This window comes from Brienomyrus brachyistius, unplaced genomic scaffold (assembly GCF_023856365.1).
Source record: "Brienomyrus brachyistius isolate T26 unplaced genomic scaffold, BBRACH_0.4 scaffold124, whole genome shotgun sequence".
In the NCBI taxonomy this organism is placed as follows: Eukaryota; Metazoa; Chordata; class Actinopteri; order Osteoglossiformes; family Mormyridae; genus Brienomyrus; species Brienomyrus brachyistius.
This window is the reverse complement of record NW_026042399.1, coordinates 67,086-78,925: the sequence shown is the minus strand read 5'-3', so window position 1 is coordinate 78,925 and position 11,840 is coordinate 67,086. Positions and strand designations below refer to the sequence as shown.

General features: G+C 40.9%; 1 long non-coding RNA gene across 1 annotated transcript; it reads left to right on the top strand.

Moving 5' to 3' along the window:
• The first annotated feature begins 8,695 nt into the window (after positions 1–8,695).
• On the top strand, positions 8,696–10,255 carry LOC125727880 (uncharacterized). The gene is made up of 3 exons (XR_007388875.1): positions 8,696–8,792; positions 9,280–9,326; positions 9,483–10,255. It is a non-coding gene; the product is annotated as an uncharacterized LOC125727880 (long non-coding RNA).
• The last annotated feature ends 1,585 nt before the right edge of the window (positions 10,256–11,840 follow it).

The window sequence follows — 11,840 nt, the reverse complement described above, 5'->3', positions numbered from 1 at the left end:
TATCGGTACCAGTAGTTTTGCATAAATGGATGTGAGTGGTCAGCGGGCAACGGGCGTAGATGGAAGTCATCATGGGTCCATCGCCGTAGGTGCTGTAATGGAGCTGGTGAGAGCCAGGACAACCATACAAGTCCTACAACAAGAATGACCCCTAGAGTCACTTTACCACATCCCCACCCTATCAGGGCCATCCTAAATAGAGTGCAGCTCAGTTGTTTTCTTCACCGGGTTGAGACAACAGCACCCTATTGGTTACTGTGCCTTTGTAGCGGACTTCCACTGCTACTCTGTTGCTGAGGCCTCTGATAAGGGCTTGATGGGTTTACAGTGACTTTTGTGTATCCAGGAAGGTCGTTCTGCGATCTTTACTGCTGTTGGTGTTGTAAGGAGGACTTGATAAGGACCGTCCCACCGAGGTGTGCTCCAATCTTTCCGCAACAGGACCTTGACCAGGACCCAATCTCCCGGCTGCAAGTTATCCTGTTGAGTAGAAACAGAATTTACCGGCAGACTACTGGGGCTATGTTTTTGTTGTGATGTTAGTAGTTTACGCATCCAATCGGCCAGCGTATTTTCTCGGTCTGCTTTTTCTATGTCATTCATTTCAGTTGCTAGGGGAAATGGTCTACCATACACTATTTCAAAAGGTGTTAATCCTGCAGGAGTGGGAGTTATTCTCATCCATAATTTTACTAGAGACAAACATTCTGGCCACGGCCTTTTTGTCTCTTCCACTGTCTTTCTTAGCCTTGTTTTAATAGTGCCGTTGGTCCTTTCCACTAAGCCTGCGCTCTGAGGGTGATACGCACAATGATTCTTAAGCGTAAAACCTAATGCTTGTGAGCAAAGGGACATAGTCTGATTTACAAAATGAGTCCCATTGTCTGATCTTATAATATGAGGTATGCCATAGGTAGGGAAATAATGGCTTACCAAACATTTTGCAACGGTCATTGCATCACAATGCTTTACAGGGTATATTTCTACCCACTTAGAAAAGGTGTCTATAATAACTAGACAGTATTTCTTTCCTTGTGACCAAGATAATTCAATAAAATCCATATGTACAACTTGAAACGGATACTCAGCTGTGGGGAACTGGCCACGTTTTGGTCTGATGTTTCCTTGTGCATTGTGTTTACAACAAATTAAGCATGTCCTACAAAATTGTTTTGCATAATCAGAAAAATTTATAGCATAGAAATATTGTTGTATGATATGTACCATCCCTCCTGTTGAGACATGAGTATTTCCATGGCTCACCAAAGCAGCTGTTTTGTATAAATTTTTTGGTAGGATGGGCTTGTCATTCATATAGTAAACTTTCTCTCGTTGTATTGCTCCTCTTTTGATCCAACTTTGTACTTCTATTTTAGGAGCATGAATCTGTGCATCACATAGCACATCGCTATCTATAAAAAGAATGTCTGCCACTGATAAGGTAGGTTGTTTCAGTGCCGCTTCTTTGGCGGTTTTATCTGCAAAACTATTTCCTGCGGTTTCTGCAGAGTCATCAGTCTGGTGTGCTTTGCATTTGCACAGTGCAAAGTGAGTCGGTAAATGCACAACGTCTAATAATCTAAGTAGCAAATTTGTATGAGTAAGAGATGTGCCCTGTGATGTTCTAAAACCTCTATTTTTCCAGACTCTTGCATGGTGATGGACAGCTGCAAACACATATTGACTATCAGTGTAGATAGTAAGTGACTTGTTCTTGAACAGTTCACATGCCCTGATCACAGCATAGAGTTCAGCCGCTTGTGCTGAACAAGTAGAAGGGAGTGCATTGGCTTCTAACACTTCAGTAGATGTAACTACAGCATACCCAACTTTATTTTTTCCCATATCATTTTTTGATGCTGAGCCATCTACATAAACAACTTCTGATCCTGGTATAAAAGTTTGCAGAATATCTGCTCTTGGTTTTGTTTGTTCTTCTATTGTTGCTTTGCAAGAATGTGGCTCCCCATCCTCTGCGGTGGGGAGGAGCGTGCTAGGGTTCAATAGGCCACATCGCTGAAGTTCAATGTTAGGTTGTGAGAGCAAAAGTGACACTAAGGTAAGATGTCTTGTATGTGTTAAGAATGGAAGCGGTGTCTGCAACAAGATTAGAGACACAGAATGAGGAACTTTAAGTATGAGGGGGTGACAAAGTACCAATTCTGCTGATACCTTTACTGCTTCTGCAGCAGCTGCACATGCCTGTAAACACTGTGGAAAGCCAGCTGCTACTGCATCTAATCGTTTTGAATAGAATGCTAACGGTCTCTCTTTTGCTCCGAATGGCTGTGTTAATACTGCTTTCATATAACCTTGATTAGCATCTACACATAGGGTGAATGGTTGTTGATAATCTGGTAGAGCAAGGGTCACATTGGTTTGCAACATTCTTTTTAAATTTGTAAAAGCATTTTCTCCGTCCTCAGTCCATTGTATTTTGTCCTTTAGAGTCATCTCCTTCCCGTATATTAAATTTTGCAAAGGTTGAACTAGAAAAGCATAATCTGGTAACCATTCTCTACAATAATTGCAGAGCCCTAAAAAGGACATCATCTGTTGTTTAGTCTGTGGTTTAGGTGCTTCCTGTATAGCTTGTTTCCTTATCTCTAGCAGCGAGCGACCTTTTTGTGAAAGGTTATGCCCTAAATAGACAACTGTCTTTTTGCAATACTGCAACTTCTGTTTAGAAGCTTTATGTCCAGTATTGTATAAATGCTGAAGCACAGTTAGGGTAGTTTCTTTGCAATGTTGTTCTGAATCTGCTGCTATTAAGATATCATCCACGTATAGTAATACCTGACTATGTGATGGTATTTCACAGGTACTCATAGAGTATCTAAGGGCCATGGTATATACATGTGGACTTTCAGAAAATCCCTGAGGGAGTCTAGTATATGTATATTTTTTCCCTTTATAGGTAAATCCAAATAAATGTTGAGAATCAGGGTGCAATGGTACTGAGAAAAATGCATTACTAAGATCCACTACTGAGAAGTAGCTTTTATCAGGAGTCAATGAGTTGAGCAATAAGTGTGGGTTAGGCACGTCTGGTGCTGCATGTTGCACTATGTTATTAACCGGTCTTAAATCCTGCACCATGCGCCATTTCCCTGTATGTCCCTTCTGGACTGGAAAGATAGGAGTGTTGCAAGTGGCTTCAGGAGCCTCTCGCAATATTCCTGATGCTAACATGTCTTGCACTACAGGGGCTATACCTTTTTCTGCTTCAGGTTTTAATGGGTATTGCCTAACTACCGGACGGTGTTCTGATTTCACAATTACTTTGTAAGGTGGAAACCCCTTTACCAGCCCTACATCAGTGGGGGAGGACGACCACAACCCTTCTGGGAGGCGATCTAGATCTGGACATGATCCCTCCTCCAGGGTTGAAAAAATTTGTCAGGTTGGGTCCTTTAAGTGTGTGGTGGGAGTGGTTTGAACTCTCCATCCCAAAGGAAACCGCCACACATTGTGTTTCTCATCATAGCTCCAACAGGAGCCAGATACGGGTTGGTAGTCATTGTAACTGTGCATAGAATCTCGTAAGAACATCTCTACATCTCTCCACTGCATCTGGGGTGGTTTTGAAAGAGATACGTGTGGTGTTCTCTCTCTAAATACAGCCTGTTGCTTGTTAGATAAAATGACTGAGGCTGCTGAAAACCCAGTGGTGGGGTTAACATACATATGTTGTAAGGTAATACAAGTGTCTTGGAGGGCATGAAACGTTTTGTCATAGACATAATCTGGTCCAAGGGTGTCTTTGTACCACATAGTGACGTGTAAGGCATCGTCAGGCATGAACTGGGCCTGTCTAGGGGACTGCTTTTCTCTAGTTTTCCGCAATAATTCTCGTGTCTGTGCAGTTCCCCCTAGGTCCAGAGACCAGTAATATTGTGGTGTTGTGGTTCCTTGCACAACATAAGCTTCTTCATTTACGATTGCTTTCATGCCAGTGGCTGTGGCAACCACGCTAATGCCCATTTGTACCATAAGGTCTCGGCCTAACAAGTTAACAGGACAAGAAGGGCTTATTAACACCTGTGCTTGACATTCAAGTCCAGTTTCCTTATCTTTTACTGCAACTGGGTTTGTTAACTGATGTCTGTCTGTCTGACCTCCTGCCGTTTTTATATTTATGACTGATGAAGAATATGTGACTCCGGGAGGACTGGAGGTTAGGACAGTCCTACATGCTCCAGTGTCACACAGACATTCATATACTTTGCCGTTTATGACTAACTTCCGACTTGGCAAGGTTTCCCACTGCCTTTCTGCTAATAACTGACACACTGCTTGTAAATCTATTTCCTTATCTAAAAGGTCTTGTAAAGTGACCTCCGTTTCCTTTCTTAAAATCACCTCTGTTTTGCCTCGGATGGTGTCGGTAACAGGGGCCTCCGAGGGGGGTCATTGATCATTGTTTTCAATGGAGTTTGGGTTATATGGTTGTTTCCCTACTCTACAATTCCTAGCTAAGTGTCCAGGTTTCCTGCATGTCCAGCAAATGTTATCTTGCTGAGACGAATTCCTGTAATTGTTTCTGAAAACACCTCTCCCCCTTCCTCGGCCTCTTGACCTTCCTCTGAATCCTCCCCTCCCCGGAGGATTCATTTGCACTAGCGCTACTACTTCTGAGGCGCTGAATATTGTGTCTGTCTTTTCCTGTTTCTGCGCTTTCTGCGCGTGTTGAGCATATTATAGTGCTTGTTGGACTGAACCAGTATTCTGATGTACCCAATGTTTGTCAAGATATTTTCGCAATTCGGGCTTTAGGCCTGCGACAAAAGCTCGTTTTAGCTGTTGTTGGTACACTCCTACTGCCTCTTCATCAAATGGGATCCCTGAGTTTCCTCTAAATACAACTCTCATTCTATCCATAAAATCCTCAGGTTCCTCTCCATCTTTTTGTTTACATTGCGCTATTCGTCCATAGTCTGCGCGTCTTACGAAGGCTGTCTCTACCCTGTTTCGCAAGTCTCGTAATGCTTGTATGAGTTCCTGCGAGTCATGTGCTAAGACTTCATCATTATTACCATGTCCTGTGAAGTCTCCCGCTACACGTCCCCATTTATGGGTAAACAACTGTCTGAGACATCTATACATTTCCCTGCCGTTCAAATGAAAACTACTTTGTAATTCTAGGATGGCAGTCCAAAACTCGGGTACCCCTTCTTCAACCGGGGGTATTCCTTTTAAAGCCGCTGTTCTATCCTCAGCGGTCCAGGGTCTATATACTAACATAGTTTCGGGTCCTGCATTATTTGGGCCTCGATTTGGATTTGCCACTTCTACGAGTGGACACACCAAATCATTCTCCCAGTCTTCCTGTTCTGTGTCATTTTTTGGATGCCAGCGTACTTTACTTGTCTCCAGATCCTTTAACGGATACAGAGAAGGGTTAGACCCTCGGGTCATCATTCGAGATGATTCCCCTCCTCCTATTTGTCGTCTATTTACAGCTGGAACTGGTGCAGGCGCAATCATTGGAATTTGTGGGGGCAGTAAGGGAACTGGAGCGGCAGAAGATTTTGTTGCCGTCTCCTCATCTAGTGTAATTAAAGTCGCCTGTAATTTTTTCTCCTTATTTCCCTTTTTTTGCTGTCTTTTATTATCTCTTAATTTACTCTGTTCTAACCATGCATCAGAAAAAACATATTCTTTTTTTCTGTCTTTACCTTCTTTCTTATTGGTAGTCTGTAACATCTCCAGTTTTAAGTTTCCCTGTAATTTTAATATATCTGGAGTGTGGAGTTTTCCTTCAAACCCATGTTTTTTTCCTCCATCTCTGACTACTTATTTGTCCTGATCCTGGCTTATATCCTTCCATAAACTTCTCATCTCCCTCTAGTTCCATTTGTTTACTTTGATTCTTCCCCATTGTTACCTTTTAATGGATACACTACAAAAAATAAAAAATCCTAAAAGCAAGTCTCTGGCATGAGACCTCAGGAGGACACTAACACGGCCTTCTACTGCTCCCTATTAGAGCAGCGGTGTTAGTTTTCAGGGATGAAACCCGTCCTTGATCCTTCAGTCACCAGTATGTTGTTGCTTTTAGGGTGGATCGTGTAGGTTAATCTAAAACCTATAAAAACACATCCACATACAACACTGTATATATTTCCAACAACGCCTACTTTCTCTCCCGGTTAATTTCGGCTAACCTCAACCACATGCATGTCTTGGCCACCTACTTATTTAGGTGCCGTATCTCTCACTTGGCCACCTACTCACTTAGGTGCCATATCTCTCACCTGTATAGTGTGCTCTCTGATCCGTCACCGAGGTCCTTCAGACATCACCAGACGTCGAGCGCAGTTCTAACCACCGGCCTGATGACGAATTCACATCACAGGTCTTTCTTGCACCCGACTTCGAGTGGCTGTCGACAGACTTCGGTGTCGCTTCTCTCGGCGTACTGGAGACGTCTTCGGGGTTCCTCGGATCCGGCTCGAAGGACCAAATTCTATGTTGGGGAAAGCGCCCGGCGTTTCCACCCCAACTCCACATTTATGAGACACACACAGGTTACAGTTTTACTTGCAAGGGTACCCACACTCTCTGCAATGCAAACTACAGCAGAATGTGTTACAAAGGGTGGTTCCCCTTGTCTTCTTTATTTATAGTCAATGGGGGGCGCAAGAGAGGGAAGTGAGATTCTTATCTAAGTAGGCAGCTGTTAACCACCTACTTAGAGTACAATAGCTAAGAGTATGTGGCTAGAAGATAAGAAATAACGTATACATATATATTTACACTCATTGCTGATCATACAGAAATGATTAACAACTGTTTCTTCAACCTAACAGTCCCAAACACTTTTCCTGCATCAAAAGTCAAACTAGTCCCTATTCCTGCCATGAAAGGTTCACATAATGTCACCGATACCTGAACCAACCATGTTTATCAGAGGATGCCAACCCTTTGGCTGCAGCTTTCTCTGCACACGCTGAGAGAGTCTTCAGTGTAGCAGGAAAAGATTTCAGGCCAGAAGATTGCAAATTAAATCATGAAACCTTTGAAGATATTATGCTGAATAAATGTAATAATAATGAAAAATTAGCAATGTGTATTGGAATAAAGCATAATTGTATTTGCCATGACGTTTTGCTTTTCGCTGTAGTGCTATGGTTGAACGGAAAAACTTACTTTTGTGTGCATAAGAAAATAAATAGGAGGAACTACGAAACCAAGTAATTCCTTTTACTATGTATACTTTTTCTTTAATGTTAAAAGATAGACAAACTAGTAATGGGCAAACAGCTCTTCGGCTCTTGAATTAAATTATGCAGGTACTACAGCAAAATGCTCAAAAATACCAAAACACATCAAGAGCTAAATATGCAAAAACAATAAATACCTTCCTGTGGAAAAGGGGCAACATAAACCAAATGTAAAGTCACGAAAATCATGAAAATATAAAGTACACTTTACACACTTCATTTCTTTGAATTGAAATTAATTATATTCATCTACCTTCATACATTAATACAAGACATTATATGATTATAATGTTTGTTATTATCATATAATTTTTATTTAGGTATTATGTAGGTGCAGTTAATGTATAGTGTTACCTGATATATACTAATAAGCAGTAATACAATAAAAAGAGAGAAGAATGTCAGCTGTTCTCCAAGAAGTTACTGATTTCTTGGATGGCTAGAAGAACATCGATTCAGTTCCCAAAAATCTGTAAGAACAATTTTTGAGGATCTGTATTTTCCATTGTTATTCTCAAAGGGCTGTCATCATGACTATTTTGCTTTTCAGGTAAAGACTCCAACAGCAGGACTGTGGTACAGCAGCCTGTGTCTGACACATTGCAGCCAGGAGACTCTGTGAGCCTGCAGTGTACGATAGAGACTGGGAGCTGTGCAGGAGAACACAGTGTTTACTGGTTCAGACATGGATCAGGAGAATCCCTTCCTGGAGTCATTTACAGCCCTGGAAACAGCAGTGATGAGTGTGAGAAGAGCCCTGAGGCTGGATCTCCTACACGGAGCTGCGTCTACAGCCTCCCCAAGGGGAACCTCAGCCTCTCCGATGCTGGGACTTACTACTGCGCTGTGGCCATGTGTGGGGAGATGCTGTTTGGGAACGGCACATAGCTGGATATAGATGGTAACACCCAGTGTGGGGAGATGCTGTTTGGGAACGGCACACAGCTGGATATAGATGGTAGCACCCAGTGTGGAGAGTATATCTGCTTCAAAGTTTTATTTAGCTTATTCTGCTATTAAGACATTTATTTCTTTTTTTAATGTAATGAATTTTCTAATTTAAGTGCTTAAATTAAATTACACAGATGTTAATTTAATAATTATCCATCCATCCATCCATTTTCCAAACCGCTTATCCTATTGGGTCGCGGGGGGTCCGGAGCCTAATTTAATAATTATTTCAAATATTAATATCCATCCATCCATCCATTTTCCAAACCGCTTATCCTATTGGGTCGCGGGGGGTCCGGAGCCTAATTTAATAATTATTTCAAATATTAATATAAATTGTTAAAATACAAAATACTAGAAGTTCATGTTAAAAATGGACTATTTACAAAACAACTGCTGTAATGTGTTATCGATTTGATCTTTAACTAATGTAATGTAAGCAAATGGGAAATGTGTCTCTATATCATTATGCTGAAATCTATCTCTTTGTTACAGGCTTTCAGAAGCTGCTGGATCCTCTTCACTCTGGCTTGCTGATAGTTTTATCTTGCAGCATTATTCTGAACGTTGCTCTCATTTGTATAAGATGTAAACTGACCTGTACACACTGTGCAGGTACGCTGCCCGGCTTTATGCACTCAGAAGGACAAAATGTAGATTTTAACAAATTATAGAAATATAAAATTGTTTTATGATAGATAACATTTTCATATTAAAACCACTCTTGCAGGTAATACAGTTTTAAAATCCATTATTAAATCTCACCTTATTTATATAAACCTTTTTGTACTGTAAGATTTACATTTTTGTATTATATCTTTCATATTTTGCAAAATCTATTGAAATATACATGTTGCAATAAGTTGCATATCAATAACTTTTATTACCAAGATCTCCTTTATAGCAATTTTATTATATATGATATATGAGAACAAATGACACGTATCCAAACATGCACACTTAAATTGACAGAAGTCATTTTTACTTTCATTTTTGAGACAAAAAGGATGTTGATTGCTTGAAAATTCGGAATGTTATCTGACCACGGTATGATACCGTGCGAAATTAAATAATATATTGATGTGTTATATATTTTAAACAGATGAAAAGAACAGTGATATATCAAAAGTGGAATGGTCACGCAAGCAAGTATGTAATAAATATTTCAAATTACAAATCGTCAGTAAAACAAATGAACCTCAGACTGATTTCCATCCTGGGATCAGCATTTTAAGTGCTATTTGTGAAAATAGGTAATAGCAAACCGATTTGATCCATCCAATTCTGCCATCTTTGTCTCCACAGTGCCATGACGAGGACACACTGAATTACGCTGCCCTGAACCTTAAGAAGCCAAAACCCAGGAGACAGAAGAAAGACGGGAATAATGACACTCTGTATTCTGACCTCCGCTACAGAGATTATGAATAAAGATGCTTCTCATTCATGTCAGTCACACAGAGTGTTCAGGGTGTAGCTTTAATAATGTTCAGAGGAGGGCAGGGGAGCCAGTGCTTCTGAGACTGAATCACGGGATTTTACGGAGCACCGGTGCTGAGTTTGGTGTCAGTGTGTTTGGGGCGCATTTTTACTGGAAGTGCAAATGTTCAAGCCAGACTGGGGGCTGAGGGAGGGGGAGAGGGGAGCCACAGAGATTATTTCTTCATGGCATGGGGGGGAATAAGCGGCTTTAATGTTGTGGAAAGGCTGAGTTGCTGCAATCAGTTCTTTGATGTCACACATGCTTACTTGTCTCCCTTGTGTACCATGCTGAATGGTTTGGGGCAAACGCACAGGGACTGATCGATTATATTAAACAGATGAAAGAAACTGAATGAAAATTTCAAGTGTTCTTAAATTACGTTTTTCATTTAATTGTGTGTTCTGGATGTATTTTTGAGTATATACATGTACCTGTATATGTACCTGTATATATACCTGTGTCGTTAATAACGATGTGGATAATTAAGAAAGAGGAGTTTTGTTTCTTGCTCCCTGTCTTGTTACTTGGCTCACAAACATACACACACATAGACACACACACAAACATACACAGACACACAAACACACACACACATAGACACACACACACACAAACACACATGCACACATGCACACACACACACTGCTACGGCTCTGTAAGAACACTACCATGCTCTTTTGTGTGAGTGGGGTGGGGGGTGTTAAATAAGATGAAAATGACAATGGCTGTACTTTTGTTATGTCAGTTGTGTTTCTATAGTCATTGTATCATATTCCACAAGCTTTTTATTCTACAAGATGTACAAGCCAGTCAGTGTATTCAGTGGGGTGTTCAGGAGTCATTAGGTTCTGAAAAATGTCTTGCATTTAAAACATAATGTACTTTTGAATACTTAAGTATTTTTAGATGCAAATACTCCAGTACTTTAACTGAAGTAAAAAATTAACTGAAAAACTTTGAGTATTATTTGACGAGGAGTATCTATACTTAACTCAAGTAGTGAAGTTGTGTACTTTGTCCACCTCTGTCCAAAAGTGACATACAGCTGTAAGCTGTTTGGGTTTGTTTGTCTGCTGAGTGCTTCTCTGCAGTGCTGCAGATGTTTCCACTGGTTAGATGCAGCTCAGGAAGACTGACCCACTGACTGCACTGTGCTGGACTCACTTTGCAAAGAGTAAAAACCACACAGACAGAACAATATCTGCTTCTTGTAAGACCCTGTTTCCTCTCTACCTCACCCAGGTCACGCTTTCAAGTATTCAGCCTAAGTTATTTTATCCAAACAAGCCACCATTATTATTCATGCAGCTGGACATTTGACTGGAGCACATGATTGCTACATATCACTACTGTACATGGAACGGAATGTACAGTTTTCACAACAGAACTTTAGAAAAGCAAAATTCTCATCAGTCCACATCTCTAACCACCACACATCCTAGGGCTCCCATTTATAATGGTACATTTTTGTTTTATTCACATTCTTTTTCATCACACAGATAAACACCATCCATTAATCTTACAGCATGTATCCTGGTCAGGGTGATGGGGACGACACCACCTATATCGAGTGTGATTTAAGGCCAAGACCTTAAAAGGGAGAGTCAAGACTGAGGCTTGTTACAAGAGCAGTGGGGCACAAAACAACAAACAACATCATTATGAATGTAAAATAAATGGATGTATATATAAATATAGGGTAATAATAGAAACAAAAAATAAGAATATATTACATACAGAGGAATATTATAGGAATATTAAAATTAACTTATACACAATCCTTAACTTATACACAATCCTATTGCATGTAACATTATTGCTCATGTGCCAGATATTAGCCTCCCAAAGGAAGCTGCCACACAGGGCATAATGCACTGGCTCAATGCAACACTGCACATCAGTGAATAAGGAGGAACAATATTGCAGATCAGCAGCAGATAGAAACTGTATCAGAAGACAGTGAACAGGGGAAAAGTTCAATGAGCAGAGTGCAGATTATAAAGCCTGACTGCTGTGGGGCCCAATGACCTGCGGTACCGTTCTGTCACACGCCGGGTGTCTGAGTCTCTTACTGAAGGAGCTGCCCTTACGGGCCTCCATAGTCTGCTGGGGGGGTGAGAGGTGTCACATAAAATTGATGACAGCCTTGTTATCAGCCTGCTCTCATCCATCTACTCTAC